At 36.2% G+C, this 27738-nt stretch overlaps 1 protein-coding gene across 1 annotated transcript in view; it reads right to left on the bottom strand.

Moving 5' to 3' along the window:
• Positions 1-8239, bottom strand: part of LOC124247138 (protein LEG1 homolog) — a 34074-nt gene extending 25835 nt beyond the window's left edge. Inside the window, exons 1-2 of the mRNA XM_046676198.1 lie at positions 8133-8239; positions 7877-7924 (exon numbers count right to left, since the gene is read on the bottom strand). The gene's annotated coding sequence lies outside the window, so the exon portion shown is untranslated. The remainder of the gene's footprint in view (positions 1-7876; positions 7925-8132) is intronic.
• Between the last annotated feature and the right edge of the window lie 19499 nt (positions 8240-27738).

Genomic DNA, 27738 nt, shown 5'->3' with positions numbered 1-27738 from the left:
TGAAGAAAAGATACAGATAAACACATGAAATAGCACATGAAAAGAGGTTTAACATCATTAACCATTGAAGAAATGAAAATTAAAATCACGGTGAGATATCACTGGATGCCTATCAGAATGCCTAAAATAAAAGCAGTGATAACACAAATGCTAGTAAGGATGTGAGAAATTGGATCATCATACATTGCTAGTAGGAATGTAAAATGGTACAACCACTCTGGAAAATAGTACCACAGTTCTCTTTAAAGCTGAAAATGGTCTTACCACGTAACCCAGAAATTAAACCCTTAGGCATACATCCCAGGGAAATGATAACATATTTTCGTGCAGAAAATTGTACACAGATATTCATAGCAGCTTTATTTGTAACAGTCAAAGACTGTAATAGCCAAAAACCCAAGTGGCTTCAGTGGATGAGTGGATAAACAAACTGTATATCTATGCCATGGAATACTACACAGCAGTAAATAGGAACAAACCACTGATATAGGCAGCAACTCAAATGAATCTTAAGGAAATTATTCTGAGAAAAAAGCCAATCTCAAAAGGAAACATACTACTACTATTACTACTATGTAATATTTGTGAAATAACATTAAGTATAGCCATGAAGAACAGATTAATCACTGCCAGGGCTCCAGGTAGAGGAAGGGATAAGCTGAATGTAGATCTAAAAAGGAAGGATGAGTAAGTCTTGTGGTAATAGGATAATTAAGTATCTTGATTATGGTAGTGATTACACAAAGCTTTATGCATAAATGTATAATTTTATATGATAAATTTGCATTTCCTTGCAGGTGTAACTGGTGAAATCTGAATAAGCTGTATGGATTGAGCCAATGTCAATATTCTGGTTTTGATAATGTAAAATGTTAACATTGGGAGTGTTTAGGTGAAGGGTGCCTGGGACCTCCCTGTACATTTCCTTGCACTTTCCTATGAATGTATAATTATTGCAAAACAAAAAGTTTTTTTAAAGTGAGGATATATGTTGTTTTGTTATATATGGCCAGATTCTTCTGTGGGTGTTGTGCTAATTTGTCCTGTAACCAGTAATGAAGATTTTAAGCTGCGTGGCTTTTTACTAATTTCCGAGTAGAGAAATGGTGTGCCAGTGTGTATTTTATTGGCATTTCTCTTATCATGAATATCTTACAAAGAATATAACTGTCAAAGCAGATTTACATGAATCACCAATCTTTCCCAACCCAAAACTTAATTAATGATTTTAAAGATACAGGGAAAAAGAAGACACAGAATTTATTTTTGGAGGGCAAGAAATCTTCAGACACTGCATCCTAATTATCTTTTTTCCTGCACTAATGTGCGATTTGAATTCAGATTAACAGATGTGTTCAGAACAATGTGTTCTGAACAAACGCTATTCTCAAGGCAGTGATTTCAGTTTGGGGGCTCCCCAGTTTTATGCTTTGTCACTTACACAGATAAAAAATGCCTACAAGATTAACTCCCATCTCTAGCTCTGCCCCTATAAATCTGTAAATTCTATGTTTATGTACTGGCAAGGATGCAGAAAAACTGGGTCAATCATATATTGCAAGTAAGAATGTAAAATGGTACAGTTACTGTGGAAAATTGTTTGACAATTTCTCACAAAACTAACTGTACACTTATCACATAACCCAACAGTTGCAGTCTTGGGCATTTATCCCAAGGAAATAAAAACTTACATTCACATGAAAACCTGAACTACATGAGTCCATGGTAGTTTTATTTCTAACAGCAAAAAATAGGAAATAACTCAAATGTCTGTCAGCTGTGTCTGGTATAAATGTCTGGCACATCCATATAATGGAATACTACTCAGCAATAAAAAGGAGGAAATTATTGATAGGCACAATAATTTAGACGGATTTTGAGACCTTTATGCTTAGTGAAAAAGGCAATCTTTAAAAAGGCTACATATAGTGCTATTCCATTTATAACATTTTCTTTGACCTTGGATAAAAAATTCTACAAGTCTCAATTTTCTAATCTAGATACTAAGGACACTAACTATAATTACCTGATACAGGTTTAGGGAGTGTTAAATGAAGATGGAAATATTAAGAGCTCAGTGTAGTGAACATGTGCACATAAATATTAGCTACTATTCTTTTTTTCCTCTTTTTTTCTTCTCCTCTCTTATTTCCTATTTTCAAAACTTCAAAAAAATTTAAATTTTTTAATCTATTGTACCTTCTGTGTATAGTCCCTGCATATCCCTTCAGTTATCTTCCCACTCTATGCTCATTTCTTTCCCTCTTTCAACCATTTCTATACTGGGCTTATTCTCTCTACTCTTGCTAGCTTCGTCTTTTCTCAAAGTCTCTCCTAAGCGGTGGGTTGAGTTTTGCTCCTCTCGTCTTACTTGTCTCCTTCACTGGATACATCCTCCTCTTTTCTCCTAAAGATGTTTTTCAGCAACTCTCACCTTTCTTCTTTCTCATTCCAGTCCCTACACTCACTATGTCCTCACTATGTCACCAGTCGTGCCTGTCTGTTTCCCACGAAGCTATGCTGTTTCTCTTTTACCATCTCATTCTAGTTTCTCACTTGGCTCTTCTTGACCTGCTTACCCTCAAGTGGGCAAGAGTAAAGATCTGAGTAGTTCTGTTAATTCATATAAATTTCTCAAAATCATTACTTCTTTTCTTAAACTGGAATAAAATTCAAGTCTGTGTCACATTCCTCTACTGGTTTTTAGACTTCGTCTCCTTTGAGGGTTGTTCTGAATCCTGCCTCCAAGACTCTCTCTCCTTTTAAACCTACTCTCTGAGGATCATCACACATTATACTAAACTAAGGATTGTCTTACGTTGCTGACATCTGGGTCCTCTGTCCTGAATCCTCGCTGTGCTCCAGTTCTGTTCTGGTCAAATCCCTACAGATCCCCTCTGTCTGTGATTTCATGTCACCTCAGACTGACGCCTGAGACTGAACTCATCGTCTTCAACACAAGTAAGCCTCCTTTGTGAACTTTCCTTTTTCTGCTGGAAGAATAAATTCTTTTTCAGTTTCACCACTCCTTTAGGCATCCTTATCTCTGCTTCCCTCCTTATTGGACAATCTATGCCACCATCCTCTCTTTTTTTCCTTTAAAATTTTTTTGTTTTGCTTCCCTTGACTACTCTTTAATCCACATTTGTACCTCACACCTGGATTAGTTCTACAGTGTCTGAGCTGGTCTCAATGATTTCATTTTTTTCTTTTAGTTAATATAACACTCATTTCCAATAATCCTGAAGAAGAAAACTGTTTTTGTCATATCTATTTCTTCAAGACACAAAGTAATTTGGTATTTCTTACTGTTTCAAACTCAAATTCCTGGCCTACTTACACAATATTCCAATTAACTTATCTCCTAAGTACACTGTGTGTATTTCTGATTGGGCTAGGCTTTTCCTCTCTACCCCTCTTCCTTGGTATCACACACACACACACACATACACACACCCACACACACCCCACGTCACAATACTTTCAAACTTGTTTTTTTTTAATCTCATAATATTTCTTCCCACATGGATTACTCTTCTTTCCTTTTCTTTTATCCATCCAAATTCTATTCAGTTTTTAAGATTTACTCCAATTCTCTTTTCCTTCAGTGATTATTCCAGCATACAACCCTCTCTCTCTTCTGAAGATCTTATCACACTTGTGAGATAATAGAAAATATATATATATATATATATAGTGCTCTATGTCCCCAGTTCCTGGCTCGGAGCTGCTAAACCTTTGTAATTTCCTAAGTGATAAGAGCTCTAGGAGCATCTTCTGTTCTACTGAGGTGACTGGGTAGACTCCTGGATGGCTCCTGGATGGGGGCTGGTCACCAAAAAGACCAGGCCATGATTAGAAGCTTTCAACTTTCAGCCTTAACCCTCATCCTCCAGAAGGGGAGAGGAGCTGGAAACAGAGTGAATAATTGATCACGCCTATGTGAGGAGGCCTTCATAAAATCCCAATTGTAGGGGGTTTGGAGAGCTTCCAAGTTGGTGAACACATCCACCTTGGGAAGGTGATGCACCATAACTCCACAAGGGCAGAAGCCCCTGTGTTCAGGACCCTATCAGACCTTGCCCTATATATCTCTTCATCTGATTGTTTATCTGTATCCTTTATAATATCTTTTAATAAATTGGTAAAGGTATGCTGCCTCTATAATCAATAAACAAGTCATGAGGATGTAATATACAGTATGGTGACTATAGTTAGCAGTACTATATTGAATATTTTAAAGTTGCTAAAACTAGATCTTAACAGTTTTCAACATAAGAAAAGAAGTTGTAACTATGTGTGGTGATGGATGTTAACCAGGCTTATTGTGGTGATCATTTCACAATATACACAAATATCTAATCGTTATGTTGTACGTCTGAAACTAATGCAATGTTATATGGAAATTGCACTCAATAAAAAAATTCCTACAGCTCTAAGGGATTTGGCTTTATCTTGAAGTCAGGTGATATAAAGTTATTGTAAGATTAATAACTGGATTATCTTTGTTCCTGGGAGGTGTCTCAGAACAATCTATGTGAGGGGAAAATAATTACAAGGTATAAATAAAGTAGCTTAGCTCCTTGACATTAGTCTTGGCACTGACTTTTTTGGATTTAGCACCAAGAGCAAAGGCAACAAAAGCAAAAATAAACAAGTATGACTATATCAAAGTAAAAAGCTTCTGCACAGAAAGGAAATCATGAACAAAATGAATAGGCAACATACAGAATGAGAGGAGATATTTGCAAATCATATATCTGATAAGTAGCTAACCTGAAAAATGTATAAAGAACTACTACAACTCAATAGCAAACAAGCTGAACAATCCAATTAAAATATGGGCAGAGGAACTGAATAGATATTTTTCCAAACAAGACATACGAATGGCTAACAAGTATAAGAAAATGTGCTTAACATCACTAATCATCAGGGAAATGCAAATTAAAACCACAATGAGATTTCATCTCACACCTGTTAGAATAGCTACTATTAAAAAGACAAGAGGTAATAAGCTTTGGCAAGGATGTAGGGAAAAGGAAACCCTTGTGCACTGTTGGTGGGAAAGTAAATTTCTTCAGCCACTATGGAAAACACTATGAAGATTCTTCAAGAAGGTAAAAATCAAACTACCATATCATCCAGCAATTCCATTCCTGAGTATATATCCAAAGGAAATGAAACCACTATCTCAAAGAGATATTTGCATCCTTATGTTCATTGCAGCATTATTTACATTAGCCAAGACATGGAAGCAATCTAAGTGTTGACAGATGAGCGGATAAAGAAAAGATATATACATATACAGTGGAATATTATCCAGCCATAAAAGAGGAAATCCTGCCATTAGTGACAACATGGATGGACATTGAAGGCATCATGCTAAGCGAAATAAGTCTGACAGAGAAAAACAAACACTGTATGATCTCACTTATGTGTGGAATCTCAAAAAACCGAATTTATAGAAACAGAGAACAGATTGGTGTTGCCAGAGGCAGGGGTTGGAGGATGGGGAAATGAGTGAAGCAGGTCAGAGTTACAAACTTCCAGTTATAAGATAAATAAGTTCTTGGGATGCAATATATAACATGGTGACTATAGTTAACCATACTGTATTGTATATTTGAAAGTTTCTGAGAGAGTAGATCTTAAAAGTTCTCATCTCAAGAAAAAAAATCCATAACCATATGACATAACAGATGTTAACTAAGCTTATTGTGGTAAACAATTCACAATATATACATATAGCAAATAATTATTTGTAGACCTTAAACTAATGCAATGATATACATCAATGATATCTCAATAAAACCGGAAAACATAAAAATAAAAAAATAAACAGTTAAACATAAGTAAGAGTTTCCCTCAGTTCTGTGAGCCATTCTAGCAAATTAATTGAACCCAAGCAAGGGGTTGTGGGAACTCCTGATTTGTAACCAAGTCAGACAGAAGTTGTGGGTAACCTGGGGACCTACTGCTTATACTTGGTAGCAGAAGTGGGGTGGGAGCAGTCTTGTGGGACTGAGCCCCTAGCCTGTGGAATGCGGCGCTATCTTAAGGCAGATAGTGTGAGAATTGAGTTAGATTGTAGGACACCTACCTCGTACTGCAGAGACTTGCTTGGTGTGGGGAAAAACCCCAGACGTGTTTTGTGACTAGACGTGTCAGAAGGGAAGTGTTCTGTGTGAGTGTGGTAGTAGTGTGAGAGTAAAAGAGACACACAGGTTAGAAAGACACAGTTGGGAAAAACTAAGTTTTTCCTTTAAAAAACCACTATCCAGTACTGTATACTTTGGTCTCTTATTGTCCAATGGTTGGTTTATTCCTAGATTTCTTTTCCAACAATGTGTAATTCTTTGAGGAAAGTCGTGAAAAACTCCCTTAAATTCCTTATATATTCTCCACAGTCCTTAGAATTGAGCTACCAGACAGGTAAAAGTAAATGTCACCTCACGAGGTAAAGTCAGAGTCTTGTTCCCTTTCTACATGAAATTATGAAACAAATTACTAGTTGTTCAGTGCCCCTTCCTTTTTTCATCTTTTTTTCCTTCCCTGGTACCTCTTTGTCTTGGCATAACCTCCCAATATTGCCTTACTGGCTTCATTATTTTTTCTACTAAAATCTATCTGCTACACAAAAAAGTGAAAACTTTTGGTACACACAATATGATGGGTAAATCTCAAAATAAGGATTCTTCATTAATAAAATATTTGTATGATTTCATTTAAACAAAATTCTAGAAAATTCAAAGCTAACTGCAGGGACAAAAGGAAGAGAAGTGGTTTCTTAGGGCAAGGCTGTTGGGGCAGGGAGGGGAATGAGGAAGGACTGATAAAGGATTTAAAGTGACTTTTGGTGTTAATAGATACGTTCATTGTCTTGATTGTGATGACATGACTGATGACGCTGTTTTTAAAAAGTCCCGTGCTAACCAAGCAAGAAGCAAACAGTCAATGGGCATAATTATTCAGTAAATTCTAGGTCCCGGTTACTATATATCACCACGGTCTCCTCTCCAATCTTTTCCAAAAAACAATACAAATTTTCTCATTGGTCCTCATCACTTACCTCTTGAATTGCTTTTGTTGGCCAGAACAAAGATAACTCTAGATTTATGATGATTTTTGTCCCAAAAAAATCTCCAATCTAATTCCTGAGTGTTGATGCTATTTTCAAGAGGAGGAGAACTTTTATAGAGAAAGATTTTCCAACACAGGCTCTCTCTCCATCGTCACTCCAATCAGAGAATTTCACATATAGCAGACTAAGCTTATACAGTCTTATTTAAGTAATGTATACAATCTGTATTTTGTGCCTGGGTGTATTCGCAGGGTTTGGAACTGAACTTGACACGTAACACAAATTCTATTAGTAGCTGTTCATTGTTGAATGAACGAGGTCTAAGTCTTCAGAGGTTGGCAGCCTTGTGTTTTGCCTTAGTGAGCACCCACTGTCTAGTACAGTATTCTCCAGTAAGTTAGTCACTAGCCACTTGGGTCATTTAAATTTTAAATTCATTCAAATTAAATATTATTAAAAATTTAGTTTCTCAGTCACATTAGCTCCATTGCATGTGCTCGATAGTTATACGTGGATAGTGCTACCATACTTGAAAGTACGTATACATAATATTCATCAAGGAAGAAAGTTCTATTGGCCAGTCCTGGGTACAAAGTCCTGAACACAGAGGTCATTCCTTAAATGCTTGATACGGAAAAATAAGGAGAAGAAATGGGAGTCATGGGAAAATATGAGGCAGAAACGAGATGGAGTGATGAAGACAGAGAAAAATAATCACTTTTTAAAAACCTGATATCCCTATTCATTTACATTATATTAGAAATTTATTAAAATTAAAAAAAGAGTCATTCTTACCTGAATGATATTGCCAGTCATGCTGTAGAGGTAACCTGGAATCCAAACCTGTGAAACCCGGGCCACCGAAGCAGAATGTGCGACCTTAACCACTGTGACACCAGGCCGGCCCTGACATTTTGTTCATTTTTGTGTACAAATTTTTCAAAATACCTGGCTACCTTGTTCATTGGGATTTTATACATCCTCATTCTCTCAGAATACACCCAGATATCAACATATTTTCCATTCTCTACCCTGTAGTCATTGAACTTACCAGAACTCTCTTTCCACAGACGGGGATATAAATCTGAGTTATTGACTATTCTAGCTAAGGAAGCAGAAATACAACCAACTATTACAGAGGTCCAAGAAAGATGGAGAGCCATGGTGGCAAAGCTAGAGGTTGAGATAATGGCAAGGCTTTTATTGGGAAATTGAGGAGGGAGTCAAGGTATTTTTTATATCCTAGCCAATCAGAGCTTTGCATTCCTTTTCCTAGTGATAACAGGGTGGGGACGGGAATGCCTTACCAATGAAACTAGAGTGCCTCCTTTGCAATATAAGTTTGCCAATGTGGGATTTTACTCACATGACGTGATACAAATTTATTATTAGATTTATTATAAGGCTACATGAGTAAACATTTTTAAGAACTTTAAACATGTTTAATCATGTATCAACACTCTTGTAGACAGTACTTAATATTGCCTATCCAGAAATTTGAGTGTGTGTGTGTGTGTGTGTGTGTGTATAAGAGACAGAGAGAAAGAGAGTCATTTTTCTTTATTTATAAATTCTCTATTTACTCTTTGGAAAATTTTCAGAAGTGAATTTGTTTACATCTCCTCAAAGGACTTGAAAATGACTGGAGTTTAGAACTGCATTGGAATGAAATGAACTTCAATGGAATGGAATGAACACCATCAGAATACAATGGATTGCTAGAGAAGGCCAAGGTTCCAACCACTAGCATGATTCAAATGGAAGCTATGCAATCATTAATTGGAGCTTATTGTAGAAGGCATTTTTACACTCATCAAATATTGTGCTAGATGTTTTACATATTTGGATTTTTTTCTGGACTTTATCTTCTCTTTTATTGCTTGGTCTGTTATTTCCTAATACTACATTGCTGCAAATAATGAGGTTTTGTAATATATTTTAATATATGTCATAACATCCCTCTCATTTTCCTTCATCTTCAGAGATTTTCCTTTCCTGTTTATTTTTCCAGACAAAATATAGAATCTGCTAAAAAAGTTAGACTTCTAAAAAAATCCAATCAGTATTTTTCTTGGGATTCTATTACATTTCAGATAATCTTTGGAATGTTAAAATTTTGATGATGTTGTGTCTTCCAACCAGGAGCTTGAAATGCTTTTCAATTCATTCATATATTCTTTTTTGGAATTCCCATAAACAACGTATAAAATAGCAGTTCAAAAGTAAATTAAGATACATTTTCAGTAAAATTAAAGTATCATGCGTCAACACCAAAAGCACCAACACTGCATACATGTGTAGTAATTACTTAAGGTCCTAAGGAAATAAATTAGAATTTCTAAAGTAATCTTCAGAAGAATAATTTAAAATGATTCACAATTATCAGACTGACTCTGGAATAGATCTCTAGTTACCTGTCCCAATGTTGAGTCAGAGGTCCAAACCTTAGCAGAAATCACCTCCCCACCTCAAATGATAGAGGCCTCCCTACTCAGTGGTATCTCTACCCATAGTGATATTGGCCTTTCCACCTCCATCTGCATTGCCTGAGGAATTGGGAATGGCTCTCCTGAAGCAGTTGTCATGCGAGACAACACTGATTCTCCTCAAGGATCCAGCTCGTCACCTTGTTTGCTTCTACAACTATAACTCAATTCAAGTTCCAGCAGGCCTCTAATGGTGAGGCGCAAAGTGTGTGACCCATGAGAAGTTATATTATACTCCAAAAGAATGACTTGAGTTTGCTAATTTATACAAGGAGAAATATGGGGGAATACATGTGGGGGTGGGAATTAAGAGTGTGGGACAATTGTGGAAAGAATAAAAAGTTGGGTCAGGCCAAAATTATTGATATGGGCTCACTAAGCAGAAATTCTACATTTAAGGTTTCAGCTCAGGAGTTGCAAAGGGTTCTAACAGTTTGCTAGTTTGGTTGGTTGGCTGGAACATGAATTGAATATGGCCTTTGTTGGGGCAGAGAAAATCCTCTTTCTTCCCTTGTGTTCTTTTGGCTGGACTAATAATAAAATTGATGCAAAACCAGATTAACAGGAGAAAAAGCCCAGTTTAAAATGTACATATTGAAAATCATAAAGAAATGATACTCAGAGAGTGAACAAAGCAGGCAGTATAAACTTCTTTTACACAAATATACATAAACTTGTGAGGAATTGACAGGACAAAGAACTTAGGTTTGGGGTACCTAAATAGTGAGGAACTTAAGCAGAGTTTAGATTTGAGGTAGTAAATTGTCAGTTTGTTTATGTAAGCTTCTTGGCCCTGAATTTCCTTGCTCTGGTGATAAGGATGCAGGGAGAGCACGGTTCACATAGGAGATTCATTTCCTGCTTTCAGGAGGACCAGAGACAGGAGGGTCAGAATCCCCTTTTTGCTTCTCAAGTAACTTTAACTCAAAATAACCAATATGCTATTGTGGGACATTTTGGAGTAGTCTTCCCCAGGGCCCAAGAGTTTCCTCCTCTAAAACTTCCATGGAAGTTTCACATATTAAAATTTGAGTAGGGGAGCTGGCCCAGCAACATAGCAGTTAAGTTCGCATACTCCACATTGGTGGCCGAGAGTGCGCAGGTTCAGATCCCAGGCATGGACATACGCACCTCTCATCAAGCCATGGTGTGGTGGCATCCCACATACAAAATAAAGGAAGATTGGCATAAATGTTAGCTCAGTGACAGTCTTCCTCAAGCAAAAAGAGGAATATTGGCTGACAGATGTTAGCTCAGGGACAATCTTCCTCACCAAAAAAAAGTTTTAAAAAGTTGAATTGGTAGGTTGTTTTATTATTTCACTGAATTAATCTCTTAGTCCGGAAAATAAATCAGTTCAGTTAAACAGTTGTGCCTCATTTCAGGAGGCAGTGATGCAGACGGGCTTCCAAAGTTAGGTCTGTGGTGCAAGCAATTAGGCATTAAATAAAAGGCATTTCTATGGAAACAAAGAAAAATAATGGTTAATGGCTGTAGCAAATTATAAACAAGCTCCTGAGCCTAGCGGGCATCCAGTCAACAAGATTCTAGACGTCAAGGCTGAAGCATTTTTTTTCTGGTTTGAAACATCTCTGGTGATGTCATTGAGAGTTCAGGTAAACTTCTTGAGTGGCTTACTCAGCAACAGGCAGAAAAATTGCCTATACACGGGCTGTTGTGGAAATCTCTCTTAATTTTATATCAGGTCGTTCAGCTTCAGTTTGAAGGGCTTCAGGGAAAAGGGCAGCTTTAATTCCAAATTATTCCCAGCAAGAAGGGGAAGAAAAATTGGAAACATTTGTTACAAGAGTTGTAGCCAAATATTCGAGGAAATTAGAAGAATTTAGGATCCATTCTAGTTTTTAGGTAAATCACAAACTTCAAGAAAAATTAATAGCACTAGAATAAATATTCACAAGTGTGTATTTTTGTTTCTATGGAAACATGATTTCTCTCTAAAATAACACTTATTTTATCGGAGATAGATAAGACTAATTTGTTTGTAAAATAAGCCTATTTTCATAAAAATTGGCCTAGTTATTTACGTGATTGCTGCAAGAATAGCAACTGATCTTATAGGCTCTTTTAAATTTGCTGTGCTGGAACTTGTATAAGGAGTCTCCAGAATGAACTTTTAATAGCCTCTTGAGGCTAAAAAGTCAAGCCAAATATTCTGCCTGCAACACCTGTAGATATGGGTGAATTCCTCTCTTCTTGAGGCTCCCAACATATCCTAAAGTTCTTGCACCTGCCAGAAAGTGATCTTCTTTATTCACCTGGTTAGGTTGTAGAGAAGCCTGTAAGTAAGGTACCAGGCTGTTCTTCCAAGGGACTTTATTGGCTTCATGGAATAAACCGTATCCTTAAAGCTGTTTTGTCATATCTTAGTTTATATATGTCCCTCTCAAATATGATATTCCAGTCAAAGCATTGGTAAAATAACCAACGTTTCTAATTATGTTCCTGTTCCAGTTCCAACAACTCCTCATTAGTCAATTCTTCCGAACTACCTCTAGGAACTACTCAATGTCATCCTCATCTACACCCAAGTTAAAGTTATTTTCCAACTAAACCACAGCCTTGTTGATTTTTGCAACCTCTTCATCTTTGGTAAATCCTTTGAAGTCATGGATGAACATCTTGAGTGTCTTCTTCCAGATGCCATTCATATACTTCTTGGTGACATCACCCCAAGTCCAAGCAACATTCTTGATGCAGTCATAGATGCTGTAATCCTTCCAGAATTGCATCAGTATCTTCTCAGTTGCAACAATAGCCTGGGCAAAAGTCTTCCTCAGGTAGTAAGTCTTAAAAGCTGCTATAACTCCTTGGACCATTGGTTGGATTGAAGAGGTGATGTTTGGAGGGAGAAACATGAGCTTGATATTGGGATGAAGATCACCAGTAAAAGGAGTCTACCCAGGAGCATTATCAACAATAAGCAAAATCTTGAAAGGTTCTCCAAACAGTACTTCTCCATTTCACCAGCATAGTAATTCAGGAGGGCATCTTTGAAGAGGAGCTGGGTCACCCATGATTTCTTATTGCTCTGTGGTATACTGGCAGTGTCTGCTTATTGAGATTCTCAAAGGCCCTGGGGTTCTCACTGTGCCCGATCACAAAGAGTTTCAATTTGTAGCCTGCAACATTGCCCCCAACCAAGACCATTATCCTGTCCTTAAAGCCTTGAAACCTGGCATTGACTTAGCCTCCTTAAGAAGGAAGGTACTTTCAGGCATCTGTTTCTAGAATAGAGAAGTTTCATTCATATTAAATACTTGTTCTGGCAAGTAATTTTCCTCCATGATCAGTTTATCCAGAGTTTCCAAAAATTCTTCAGCTGCCTTCACATCAGCCTTCACCTGCAGACTCATCAAACTTTTTTACATTATGTAATGAATAATGATTCTTGAATCATTTAAACTACCCAGAGCTAGCAGTAAATTCACCATTGTAGTCAGGCCTAGCCTTTCCTTTCAACATCACACACATTTTCGCTTTGTCCATGATCATCACGGTGCTGAGAGGGATATACTTCTGTGTCTGGTCTTCAATCCAGGTCATTAGAAGTTTCTCCATGTCTGATATAGGCCCTTCTTAAATTTTTGTTAGTCTCATTGTCTTCTTTGAAGCAGATTATTTAACAGCTGTCACTTTGTTCTTGTTCTTCAAGATCATAGCTATGCTGGAATGGGACATGCCTGACTTGTGAGCAATAACCATCACTGATTTTCTAGTCCTTAATCACTTTTCATTTTGTTTCCAGATCAATCGCTTGATGTGGCCTCTTAGTGGCAGTATTAGCAGTGAATTGTGTATGCTTAGGGGCCATGAAGAACAAAACAACATGAGATTAAATCAAGCACAGGAGAAAATCAAGTGAACAAGATATGTAGTAAACACGAGACGTATGGGGCTGTAAAACAAGGCATACTGTTTTATTTTGTGATGAAGATTGGCCCTGAGCTAACATCTGTTCCCAATCTTCCTCCTTTTGCTTGAGGAAGGCTGTTGTTGAACTAACATCTGTGCCAATCTTCCTCTATTTTGTATGTGGGACACCACCACAGCATGGCTTGATGAGTGCTGCTAGGTCAGCACTTGGGATCTGAACCTGCAAACCCCATGCCTGTGGAAGTGGAGCATGCGAACTTAACCACTAGGCCACTGGGTCAGTCCCAGGAAACTATTTTTTTAATAAGCAGAAAGAGTACACTTTGAAATGATGATAAAAAAAGTGTAGTAAATACATAAATCAGTAATATAGTGGTTTATTATCATTATCAAGTATTATGTACTGTATACAATTGTATTTGCTAAACTTTCATATGACTGGAAATATAGTAGGTTTGTTTAGACTAGCATCACCACAAATACTTGAGTAATGCATTGCACTATGACATTATGACAGCCATGATGTCGCCACGCAATAGGCATTTTTCAGCTCTGTTATAATTTTATGGGACCACCTCTGTATGCACAGTCTCTCATTGAGCAAAAAGTCATTATATGCCACATGATTGTATAAGCCACCCCGTCTACGGTATTTTTGCTAAAGCAGCCTGAACAGACTAAAGCAACCAGTAAAGCCATGTAGCCTATTTGAATGAAGTTATTGCATCATGAATTCAAAATTTTTAGTAGATAACAGAGTTCATCATTTTTCGATATCTACTTAAATCAGTTTTGGTGATTAGTTTCTTGCGAGGAATCTGTATATTTTATTTAGGTTGTCAAATTGGGATCATTTTGTTCATGATACTTCCTTATTATTTTTTAATGTCTATAGGATATGTAGTGATGTTCCCTCATAAATTCTTGATATTGATCGTTTGTGTCTTCTTTCTTGCTTTCTTTATTAGGCTATCTAGATGAGTTTTATTCATATTTTTTAAAGAAGTTACTTTTGATTTTGTGATCTCTATTCTTTCTTTTTCATTTTCTATTTCCTTCATTAGACTCCTCCTTTACTCTCTTCCACGTACTTTGAGTTTACCTTGTCTTACTTTTCTCATTTTTAACATGGAATATTAGATCATTGACTTCGACCTCATTTCTTTTTCCAATATAGCCATTAAAAATATAAATTTCCCTTTAATCATTTCTTTAGCTGCATTACACTAATTTTGGACTGTTAAATTTTTATTTTCATTCAGTTAAAATTATTTTTTTACTTTCTTTGTCATATCTTCTTTTGCTCATGAATTATTTATTCCTTTATTGATTAATTTCCAAATATTTTTGAGAAAAATTTTGCAGATACATATTTGATCTTGCTTTCTAATTTATTTCTGGTGTGATAAGAAAGCAAAGACACTATGCAAAGTTTCAATTCTTCTAAATTTATTGACATGTTTTATGTCTAAGCAAATAGTCTATCTTGGTGAATTCTCCATGTCCATTTGAAAATAATGAGTACTCTTCTATTTATGTTCATGTTAACAAATAAATGTCAGTGAAGTGAAGTTGTTTGTTAACGTTCAAATCATTTGATTCCTCACTAGTTTTGTTTATTTTTTCTATTTTGAAAAAGGGTAACAACATATGCAACTGTAATCATAAATGTTTTGCTTCTTTGCTGTTGTTATATTTTACTTCTTGCATTTTGAAACTATGTGTTATGTAAATGCACAATTAGATATTTTATGGCATCTTGCTTAATTAATTACATTTTCATTATGAAATGATCCTCTCTTTCTTTGATAACATTCTATATAAAAGTTTACATTATCTGATTTTAATAGAACCACTGTCATTTTTATGCCTAGCAATTGCCTATTATATTTTGCTTTTCCTTCACTTTTAAGACACTTTTTCCTATATTATCCTTATGTTTACAGTAGTTTTTGACACAATTTAGTTAGATTTTGCTTTTCTATCTAGTCTCACATTCTCAGACATTTAAATAACGTGTTTAGTTCATGTATATTGAATGTAATTATTAACATAGTTGGGTTGAAGTTTATCATTTTGCTATTTTTAACAGTTATCTTGTCTTTTTTTGTTTTTTAAAGATTTTGGTTTTTTCCTTTTTCTCCCCAAAGCCCCCCGGTACATAGTTGTATATTCTTAGTTGCGGTCCTTCTAGTTGTGGCATGTGGGACGCTGCCTCCACGTGGCTTGATGAGCAGTACCATGTCTGTGCCCAGGATTCGAACCGAGGAAACACTGGGCCGCCTGCAGCAGAGTGCATGAACTTAACCACTCAGCCATGGGGCCAGGCCCTATCTTGTCTTTTTAAATTATTTTTTGTTTTCTTACCCCTTGTTATCAAGTACTTTTAAATAACTTATTTTATCTCCGATAAATTACCTATTTTATCTCTTCATAACTATATTATTTTATTATTTATATCTCTTTATAGCTATATTATTAGTTTTTCTGTGATTCAATATATGCTTCTTTAGTTGATTTATTTTCAAATAATATTATACCATCTCACATATAATATAAACAAAAATCACAACAATATACCCGCTGCACCCTCTGTATTGATGTCAGACATGTACTTCTGCTATTATTTCTGCTTTGACCAGTTATCTTTTTAAAATATAAAGTGATAAAATATCATTTACGTTTACCCACATATTTACTTTTTTCAGTGCTAGTCCTTCCTTTGTGTAGATCTTTGTTTCTAATTGATATCATTTTATTTTTGAATGGATAATTTCTTTCAACATTTTTTGAAATGTAGCTCTACTGGTGTGAATATTCTTGTCTCTTTCTATTTTTTTCTGAAATTTTTTTTTCCACCATCATTTTAGAAATTACTTTTATTAGAAATAGAATTATAAGTTGTCTTTTTTTGTTTTTTTTCCTTTCAGCACTTGAAAAATTCTATTTTACTTTCTTCTGGTTTGCATTACTTCTGGTAAAAAACTTCCATTCATGATTATCTTTGTTTCACTGCCTGACTGCATGTCATGTTCTTTTTACTTCTGGTTGCTTTTAATTCTCTTTATCATTGACTTGCAGCAATCTAATTTTGATTTGCCTTGGTATAATTTTCTTTATGTTTGATTCATTTATGTTCATTGGGTATCTTAAATCTGTTAGTTTACAATTTTGATCAAACTGGAAAAATTTCAGTTATTATTTCTTCAAAAATTTCCTGTGCCATCTTCTCTCACCTATTGTTCTGGACACTAACTACAATTACCTTGAGCTACTTGAGATTGTCTCCAAATTCAGAATGTCCCTCCATTTTTTTCTGGTATTTTTGCTCTCTGTGCTTCATTTTGTATAATTCTTATGACTATGTCTTCCACTTTCACTGATTTTTCTTTACAACATCTAACCTGCTTTTAATTACACTCAGTGATAGTATAATTTCAGATATTACATTTTTTACTTCTGGAAGTTCCATTTCATCTTTTTTAATGTCTTCTATATTTCTCTTCTTTATGTTAATGTTCTTCTTAAATACTTAAATATATTTATTCTATTTACAGTATTGTGTTAAAAATTTTTCTAATCCCTATATCTGTCATTTCTGGGTCCCTTCTCATTGACTAACTTTTCTCCTGGATATGTTTCACACCTTTCTACTTATTTCATATCTAGTAATTTATTACTGGATGATGAATATTTTGATATTTATGTTGCTTAGTGCTAGATATCATAGTCTGCCTTTAAAGAGTCTTGTGCCTTTTCTATGGCAGATATTTAATTCACTTAAGGTTTAGCTTCATCCTTTGGATGCTTCTTAAAATATCTTTTGAGAGCAACTCTAGAGTCATTTTTACTTGGGGCTAGTTATCCTTACTACTAAGGACTGACATTTGTAGGTGCCCACTGAATGCTCTGCTTATTCAACAAGATCTCTCCTGTATGTTCAAAGAAACCTGACTGAGTCCTGGCCCTCTGTGAACTTGGGGAATTTGAAGGCTTAAGCTCACTAGCAACTATTTTGTCTTTGGCTTGTAGATTTTCACTCTACACACATGCATACTGCTATTCAGCTTAAAGACTCAAGGAGAAGTCTATGTAACTTTCTGGGATTCTTATTTTGCATGCCTCCCTTTTTCTCTGGTATTTTCCTTTGCAAATTCTGGTAGCCTCAGCTTCTCTAAAGTCCAATCTCTTTCTCCTCAAGTCAGCATAAACTCTGGAGTCTTGAGGTTTCTCCTCCTGAACTTGCCAAAAAGCAGAAAGCCATGGCTGCTGTTATCCTTCCTAGATTTGTTTTCCTTCTCTGAATGATTATTGCCTTCTTCTAATTGCTCTCCCATGCCTGAAAGCAAATTTTATATATTCTATCCAGGGTTTTAGTCGTTTATGCAGAAGGCAAGTCCAGCTGGGATATCTTTGTAATGGTAGAAACAGAAGTTCTGAAATTGACAACTTGGAGCACGTGGAATAGAGTTTTATGTACTTCGTTCTCAAGGACTGTACTGACAGATCTTGGTAGAACAACACCCATAACAGAGGCAAATTTTTAGTGTTTGGGTACCATAGGTAGCATTTTTATTTTAGAAAATGACAGCTCTGTATTATTCAAGATCAAAAGACCCAACCCCATAATTCTTCTCTCTGCTGGACTTTTAGCCAACTCCTACGGGGAGAGCCAGGGAGATAACTTTTTTTTCTTTATCAGGTCACTGCTGACCTTAAGAAAAATATTATCTTAGACAAAGTTGATATTCTGAAGCCTAGTTATAAGAAGACCTTTACTCATAAAAGATATTCTAGATAGAGATTAAGTGCATGATACGAAATCTTGAAAGTTAGGCAAGAGATATGGAAAGAAGGAGGTATAACTTTTCCTATCTGCTTTAAACATGGATGAAATGATCTAAAATACTCTAGTAAATACAAGTACAGAGATGTTGCTGAAGTCCAAAAATCTAAGAAAGAGAGATAATATTTCAGAAGCAAGCTAGATTGACACCCACTGAGGACCTTTAATCCTTGATAAGAACACTCTTAAAGCTGCAGATACAGCCCCTTAAACAAGTGCGCTTTCATTCCCCAAATGCTAATTGCTTTCCAGAAATGTGTTAAGGAATGGCAAGAAATTCTGGGTGGGTCAGTACAAAATATTTAGAGTAAAACTAGGTGAATTTTGAAGTGATGCAGTTATTTATAGGTGGAATAGTTTTGTGCATTTCAGCTTGAAGTACAGTGTAGCCTTTGAATGATTTCACCTCATGTGCTCTTTGGGACTCCTCTCGGAGATTCCTGAGGCGCTGACTCTACTGCTTACTAGCAGCCTGAGGAGTGGGCTCATGAAGATGGAAGCAGAATGGCTCTGATTAGTTCTGGTCTCTTCCCACCACTAGTCTAAACCATGGTGAACATAAACAGAATGTTTAAGCCTGATTGAGTAAGTGAACTAAAAAATGTTTTACAGTTATAGAGTTATTAAATCATAATTATATATTTACATAACATAAATTTTGTAATTTTTAAAAAGCTTACATATTATATATATATATATTTTATACTTTTAAGAATATAGAGTAAAGCTACATCTCCCCTCAGAGTTTCTCCATTGCTTCATAAAGTATAAATACCCCATTTTCTGAAGAGCAGCTTCTGCCAGACTCTGTAACCAGAGATTCTCAACGCTATCTTCTCATAAGAATTATCTGAGGAGGATAAATAAAAATTATTTTTCCCAGGTTGGGCCAGAGAAATTCTGATTTTAACTTTTTCAGGAGCATAGCCCAGGAATATGTGATTTAAAGAGCTTCTGGGGTGATTCTAAGGTGTAGTCATATCTGAGGATCCCTGCTCCCCCACTCACTCACTCTTCCCCCAAGGAGGAGGAGTGACTTCCAGTGTTTTTCAAAGTTTTAAACACATCACCTGGGGGTCTAGTTAAAATGCACATTCTGATTCAGCAGATCTGGAGTGGGCCTTGAGGGTCTACATTTCTAACAGGTGGATCACCTTTCTCCTTTGAGTAGTAAGGAATTCACTGTTGGGTGAGATTAGAAGGACGGGTATGCAAGTGAGGCTTCAGTTCCCTCCTTTTCCCTCTTAGCCAGCAGCCTTTCTCCAGGGACACACAGTTTTCTCCTCCATGATATAAGTGACCTGCCCCTTTAGGGCAAGGCCTGCTGTTGAACAGATCTGCCTACAACTGCTGGGGGTGATAATCTTCTGCATGGGTGAAATATTCTTCATCTGTTTCTCAATAACATGGTGAGAATTATGAGTAGTGGTGGCGTATTATGGCCTCCAATACTATCACCAAAAACTTCAGTATTATTGGTATAGGGTACAAATAGTTAGACTTATATATTCTATATTGAGAATTCTTTTTAATTTGTGAGTTAAAAGTTCATGAATTAAAAATTCATGAGTTAAAAGCATTTACTATGACATAATATAAATAACATGAATGGCATGGTGTATTTGATGTATTCATGGTCTAATAATACTAATTTACCATTCTAATCACAACCTATCACTATCTCTATCCATATTTCACTTCCCTGTTATTTCTTTTCTGTTTTATGTCATGAGTTTGATTTTTCAGGATGTCTTGGTTTACACTGGGGAAAGTTATGTATATCCTGCGTATCTTTGGATGTGCGTTTCAATGCAACTGAGGGAGTCACACATTCATGGAGCTGAACCATCCCTGTAAACCAGCTTCAAAATTTTCTGTAAAGACTTCAGGAACAAAGAGCTGGTGGTAACATTGGTTCAGTGGAACAAGAACATATGCAACAGCAGACTAGAAAATGTATTGACACTTTTATGATGACAATCTCAATGATACTTCGCCTCTTTGCTAGAATGACTATTCTTTTATGAAAAAATAAAATAACAAGCAAATTCACTTTGATATAAAACACAAGAAAAGGAAAAACATGCAAATGTTATCATTTGACCTCTTTCATTTACTCTCTTCTCATCTGTGGATTATATCGAATTTGTTAAATACTAAAAACTGTCAGCCAATCACACCTCTTCTTGCTCAAACTGTATTTCTTCACTAGTTTCTACTGTTAAGAAATTCAATTGTCACAAAATCATTTCCCGTATTTAATCATGTGGCTTCATATGAGAGTCTTGGAGCTTACCACAGTGGGTTAGGAGATGTGGGTTCCTTTGAGGCTTATCCTGTGCTTATTTGATTGAGTGACCCCAAAACAACATCAGCCTCAACTACTCACCTCAGTGAGACAGGGTCATGAAAACAGAAGAATACAGATGAGAATCCAGAAACGTAAAGGTAGCTGTTTTCCCAGGATTTGTTTTACTGGGAGAGGGTAAGGCAGAGGTAGACAGAAAAGAGAAATGTCTTCTGGAAATGTAATATTCAGTAAAAACAACACCAGTCTTCCCAACATACTAAGCAGACCTGGTGGCCTTGGGAACTAGGTCTGATGTGTTAAGACAACAGGATCTTGCTAGTTAACTCAGAGACACTAGAGAAATTTCCTTCCAAGTAAGTGGAAGCACTTGGTAACTGGAAAGACCATGAAGTAATCAAGGAATGGACTTTGTAGATTACTAAACTGATGAAGCATTATGCTTGCTACTGGCCCTGTGCCAGGACATGTGTATTAGTTTCCTATGGCTGCTGTAACAAATTGCTACAAATATAGGGGCTTAAACCACACAAATTTATTATATTATGGTTCTGGAGGGCTGAAGCCCAATACTGGCCTCCCTGGACTAAATTCAAAGTATTGACAGGACAGCTTCCTTCTGGAGGCTTTGAAGGAAGAATCCATTTCCTTGCCTTATGTAGTTTCTAGAGGCGAGCCGTCTTTGTTTTTTGTTTTGTGATCCCTTCCTCATATCACTCCGAACTCTACTCACATCATCACATCTACCTCTACTCATTTTAATCCTCCTGTCTCCCGCTTATAAGGACTTTGTGATTACACTGGGCCTATCCTGATAATTCAGGTAATTTCCCCATCTCAAGATCCTTAAATTAATCACCTCTTCTAAGTCCCTTTTTTCAGGTAAGGTATCATCTTCTCAGGTTCAGGAGACACAGAGATTGTATTAGTTTAGCAGGGGCCACCTTAACAAAGTATCAAAAATTGAGTGGCCTTAACAATAGAACTTATTTTCTCAAAGTTTCAGAGGCTAGAAGTCCAAGATTAAGGTGTCGGCAGGATTGATTCCTTCCAAGGGCGTGATAAAGAGTTTGTCCTATGCCTCTCCTCTAGCTCCTGGTGATTGGCTGGCAATCTTTGACATTCCGTGGCATCTGAAAACATCACCTGATCTCTGCCTTCTTTTTCACACGGCATTCTCCCTCTGTGTATGTTTGTCTCCAAATTCCCATTTTATAAGGACTCCAGTCGTATTGGATTGGACTTAACCCTGATGACTTCATTTTAACTTCTCTCTGTAAAAACGCTATTTCAAATTAAATTCACATTTGGAGGGATGGGAGATTTCAACATATGAGCTTTGAGGAGGCACAGTTCAACCCATAACAGATGTGGAAATCTTTTGGGGGCCATTATTCAGCTCACCACAGCATGTACCCACATTTTGTAAGGACCTCCTGACATTATGATTGTAAGGGAATCTTTGATAGTTGAAGGACAGTGGCCAGGTGTGCAGGAGGTCCAAACTAGAAGGTTACATCTTGGGGAACACTATGGCTAGCTTAAACTTGATATGATCTCACTCATAATGTCACAGTTGGTTGTAACTGCTCCTGCCTCATTTCCAGGGTAGCATGAATTGAAATAGAACTTACATATCCTGTGGAACCAAAATCACAGTTATTAGAGCCAGAATTGGCATATGTTCTGTCCATAGGTGGCAGATGAGTGGTGCTTCACAAGGATAATTACACAAGGAGTAATTACAATTATATTCCCTACATCCTCCCTTAGATGTGTATGATCCTGTAAAGAATTTGCTCTGAGGGATTTTGAATCTGATTTATTGTTCCACCTAGCAAAAATGATTAGGCAACTTAACACAACTTAACTTGTAAACAAAATGAACATCATGAATCTTTTCCCTGTATGATTTCCTCATTCTTGATGTAAAAGTAGAAAAAGAGTAAATATTGATACGTAAGTCTATCACCTTTCATGTTTTTTCAATGTGTGAATGTATATGCGTTGTGTCATATAAATCTATCGAACCTTTTTATAAACACAAGGAGAAAAATGCATAATATACACAATACAATTTTGTGAAATTTTTTAAAAACAATTTTAACATATCACTACGTGACAGTGTACCCATTCTTTTTCACAAATGGCATTGAATTTTCTTGTATGAATTTGCAATAATATACATATCAAAACCATTTCAATCATAGTTTGGCCCATTTATTCTTTTCCCAGTCAGTCATTTTATAGAGTTTATTTTGCCATTGGGCAATAATATATGAATGATAAAAATATTGTAAGTGGAATTTTAATTTCTTGAAAAGTATTGCCAACGTTAGTTTTTTAACAGTGACAGAGTGTGTATAGTCTCATAAACTTGTTAGTACTCTAGTCTCAAATCTTTTGATCATATCCATTTTTAAATGTAAAAACCAGCATGCTTGTATCTTTCTATGGACTGATTTTCATATCTTTTATCAATTTTTACAGGAATATTGGTATTCCCCTTATAGAACTGTAGTATTTATACATAAGGACAAACTCTTTTTGATATATTTGTTGCATACTTTTTTTGGTCTATTTTTTCCCTCTTTTATTAAGATATAATTGACGTAAAGCATTGTATTAGTCTAAGGTGTATAATAAAATGATTTAATATATGTATATATTGCAAAATAATTACAAGTTTAGTTAGCATCCAATACCTCACATAGTTACAAATTATTTTTTCTTGTCCTGAGAAGTTTTAAGATCTACTCTCTTAGCAACTTTAAATGTACAATTAAGTATTATTACATAGTCATCGTGCTGCACATTGCATCTCCAGGACTTAATTATCTTGTAATTGGAAGCTTGTACCTTTTGACTTTCTTCATCCACTTCTTCCACCTCTCAACCTCCTCCTCTGGCAACCACCAATCTGTTATCTCTTTCTATGAGTTCAGTTTTTTTTAGATTTCACATGTACGGTATTTGTCTTTCTCTGTCTGTCTTATTTCACGAAGCATAATGTCCTCAAGGTCTATTCGTGTTGTCCCAAATGGCAAGATTTCCCTCTTTGTTACGGTTGTATGAAATCCCATAGTGTATATATAGGACACATTCATTATCCATTCATCCATTAGTGGACACTTCCGTTGTATCCACGTCTGGGCTGTTGTAAATAATGCCACAGTGAACGTTGGGGGGCAGATACCTCCTCTAAATAGTGACTGTGTTTCCTTCAGATAGATACCCAGAAGGGGACTTGCTGGATCATACAGGAGTTCTATTTTGAATTTCTTGAGGAACCTCCATACTTCTTTCTTTAGTGGCTGCAGCCATTCACATTTTCACCAACAGGGCACAAGAGATCCCCTTTCTCTAAATCCTCGCCAATACTTATCAGCTTTTTTTGACGATTGCCTTGTTAACATTTGTGAGGTGACATCTCATTGTAGTTTTGGTTTGCACTTCCATGATCATTAGTGATGTTGACCATCTTTTTGTGTATCCATTGGTCATTTGTATATCTTATTTTGAAAAATGTCTATTCAGTTCCTGTGCCTACTTTTAAATCAGATTGCTTTTTTTCCTATTGAGTTGTATGAGTTCTTTATATCTTTTGGGTATTAACCCCTTAAAAGGTATATGATTTGCAGATGTTTTCTCCCATTCTATAGGCTTCTTTTTTCATTTTTTTGATAGCTTCCTTTGCTGTGTGGAAGTTTTTTAATTTGATGTAGCCTCACTTGTTTATTTTTACTTTTATTGCCTTTGGTTTTGGTGTCAAATTCAATGTCAGGGAACATACCACCTGTGTTTACTTCTAGGATTTTTATGGTTTCAGGTTTCATGTTCAGGTCTTTAATTCATTTTGAGTTGAGTTTTGCACATGGTGTAAGATAGTAGTTCAATTCCAACACATTCCATGTGTTTGTCCAGTTTTCCCAACACCATTTGTTGAAGAGAGTATCCTTTCTCCATTGTATATTCTTGGCTCCTTTGTCAAAAATTCAATGACCACTTGTGCTTGAATTTATTTCTGGTTCTCTATTCTGTTTGACTGATCTATGCATCTGTTTTTATGACAATACCATACTGTTTTGATTCCCATAGTTTTGTAATATAATTTGAAATCATGAAGTAGGGTGCCTTCAGCTTTGTTCTTCTTTTGCAAGATTGCTTTGGCTATTTGAAATTTTTTGCAATTCCATACATTTTGTCCTTTGCCTCCACTTATTAGTTTTATTTCTTTATGTGGAAAAGTCTCACTTGCATGCAGACATTGATCAACCTGTTATTAGACTTTTGAACAGTGGCACTTGCTTACTCAAGCCATCTCCTAAGCAACAGTGATAATATAAAAAACATCACCTCTGTTCATAAGAGACAATTTGGGTTGAGAGGTAGCTAAAGAATACTGAGATCTGTGGGAAATAAATGAATGACACATTACAGGGAAAAGGTACAACTGGTGCCTGGAAACATCAGAAGATACTTAACCTAATGTAATTGTTTTCATTAATGCCATCAGAAAAGAATTAATGACGGGCCATTTTAGATAAATTTAACTCATGTTTTTAATACGTGCTTTTTCCACAATGGGGCTTCAGTTGTAGCAAAAATTATATAAAAAAGGAAAAGTATAAGTTTGAGTGATTTACATTGGAGGAGCTCAGAAGTTTCCAACTAGATAGTGAAAATTACTTCTCCAAGAGCTCAGACACTAGGGAAACGGCCTCTTTCACTATGCGGATTGACAATGGTGCTCATATCACAAGGTATTTTGAGCTCAGTCCTAGAATACAAAGTACTGTAAAATCTCTATTCCAGGTGCCAAAACTTGTATCTCGTAAGAATAATCTGTTAGAGAAGAATTTGCCTTGCTTACCTGGCAATCGAGGAGTAAGCATTGAAGAAAGTACCCAAACATTAAGTAGTATAACCCGCCTTCGACATAGATATTTGCATATTCATGTGTAACTCAGGCAATCTAAAGGATTAATTAGGCTTCCACCAGAAATGCAGCTAGATTCCAGGGGCACCAAGGGGTGATTATTGGCTGGTAACTTCAAATTTCGTGGGAAAATACAAAGATGCGAAAGGAATAATGGAACCAGAGAAATTTTCACAAAATAGTAATTATAACATTTAATTGCTTTTAATCATGGAATTAAATTGATCAACTACAGCATCAGTTTGTTACTAAGGATTCTTAAATCGATACCAGCATAATTTAAGCTATTAAAGTCTTGGTATTAAGAGTAGCCTCTTAATGAGGAGTCGTCCCCCAGCCCGTCCAATTCCTGATTTCACGACCGTCTTCCAACTTGTTAAAAATGCAACTCCTGTGAAAATAGAAACATTCATATTTCAGTTAGTAAAAATACAAATAAATTTAGAAATCTAAAAATATACAAAATAAAGTCAATTAAATTTTCTAATTATGGGATTTGTAATATATTAGTAGCTCTGCCTGACACTTATATTTGTCAAAAAATAAAAGAAAATGCATTGTGTTGGACAGTGTAATGGCATAAATAAAGAGCTATTTACCCTATTTGAGAATTTGAGCTATTAAGAAATTCTCAAATAATGCATTAGCTGCGATAAATTAAGGAATACAAAAAGGTCAACAATGAAGTGTTTGTTATAATTTTCCTTCAATAACCCACGGTTACACTCTTCCTACCCTCACTTACAGTGTTTTGTTTATTGGACTGAATGTTTTTCTGGGAGGAAGGAGACCTGGCTGTTTTCCTACTGATGCTAAAACTGAGTGATGTTTGGCATCTCAGCCTCCCCGGCCTTCGAGTCAGTCTATGAAAAGATGGGTTTGGCTACAGGGGCTACACAGTTCTAATTCTAAAATGCTGAGATTTATATGCATAGTATTCATTAATTCTTTTACATGCTCAAATTTCCAAGGAAAGGAATACTGAATAGTGAAGAAAAACCAAACCCACGAGGACTGAGTTAGACAGCTCCTAGCTCAACTCTGCTTCAGCTGCTTACAAAGTGTATCACCTCAAGCGTGTTATTTAACTGCAGTGTATTCTTTTGCTCAAAAATGAGGACAATGCCCCCCATTTCACACTGTTATTATGGACAGTGAATAAAATGATATGTGAAGGCATTCGGTTTAATATCCATTATTTAATTGATGCTCATAAATGTTATAAAACTACCACTCTCTGCACCCGCTCTTCCTCTTTTATCCAACCATCTCTATTTCTTGTTATATTCTCCATCTTGGTAGCTGACACCACTTTACACTCTTTCAGTATCAACCCAAACCACTGAGAGTTATGACCTCTACCTCCCCCTCCTCAAATGCTATTGCTAAGTCCTGTTGATCTGATGCCTTCACGTCCATTCAGTACTACCCTCTCACGTTGACACCCACTGCTATTGCCATATTAAATTCTTTTTAAGCCTTAGCAAGAATTCCAGATTCAGACTCTTACAATTCACCCTCAATATACACAATCTTCTTAGATTTTTAAGGTGAAAAATCACATCTCGTCCTTGCTTAAAAGCTCCTAGCACTTCTATAGTCAGTTCAAATATGAGAGGACTGTGCAATTTACAGCGACTCCTCCAGCTATTATAGCTACCTAGTCCCATCTTTACTTAAACCTGTCTTCTTCCTCTGCTTTAGGCTCAGGATTTACATGGGGAAGCCCCCCTCTAATATGGCCATGCCCCTATTATAATTATGATCAAAAGTTGGGCACCTGTTCCGAGCTTGGCCAGTTGTGGCACTTGGCTTAGGTACTGGAGTAACAAAAATACCCTATGCTTTTCAACCCAGTATGAAAAACTAACAAGTCAATCATTGCATAATTGCACAGTATGAAAAGGATAATGTAGGAGATTCTACTTGAATATAAAAAGTGATGAGAAAGCAGTCCTTGATATTGACCTAGGTTAGCCAGAGGAATGGTCAAGGGAGTGGTCAGAGGAAATTAGCCTTTAGAGAATTTGAGGGAGGGGCAGGAATTGGTCACTTAAACAATGGGAGAAAGAGGTTTCCAGGCAGCATGACTTGTGCGGGCACAGCAGGAGTTAGGTTGCAAGGCAATGATGTTATGGGGGACAGTGGAGAGTTACACGCCAATAACGAAGGGCCTGATTTTCA

The sequence above is a fragment of the Equus quagga genome, chromosome 11 (assembly GCF_021613505.1).
Source record: "Equus quagga isolate Etosha38 chromosome 11, UCLA_HA_Equagga_1.0, whole genome shotgun sequence".
Classification (NCBI taxonomy): domain Eukaryota; kingdom Metazoa; phylum Chordata; class Mammalia; order Perissodactyla; family Equidae; genus Equus; species Equus quagga.
Note: the sequence above shows the minus strand (reverse complement) of the source record. Positions and strands in the feature narration are given on the sequence as shown.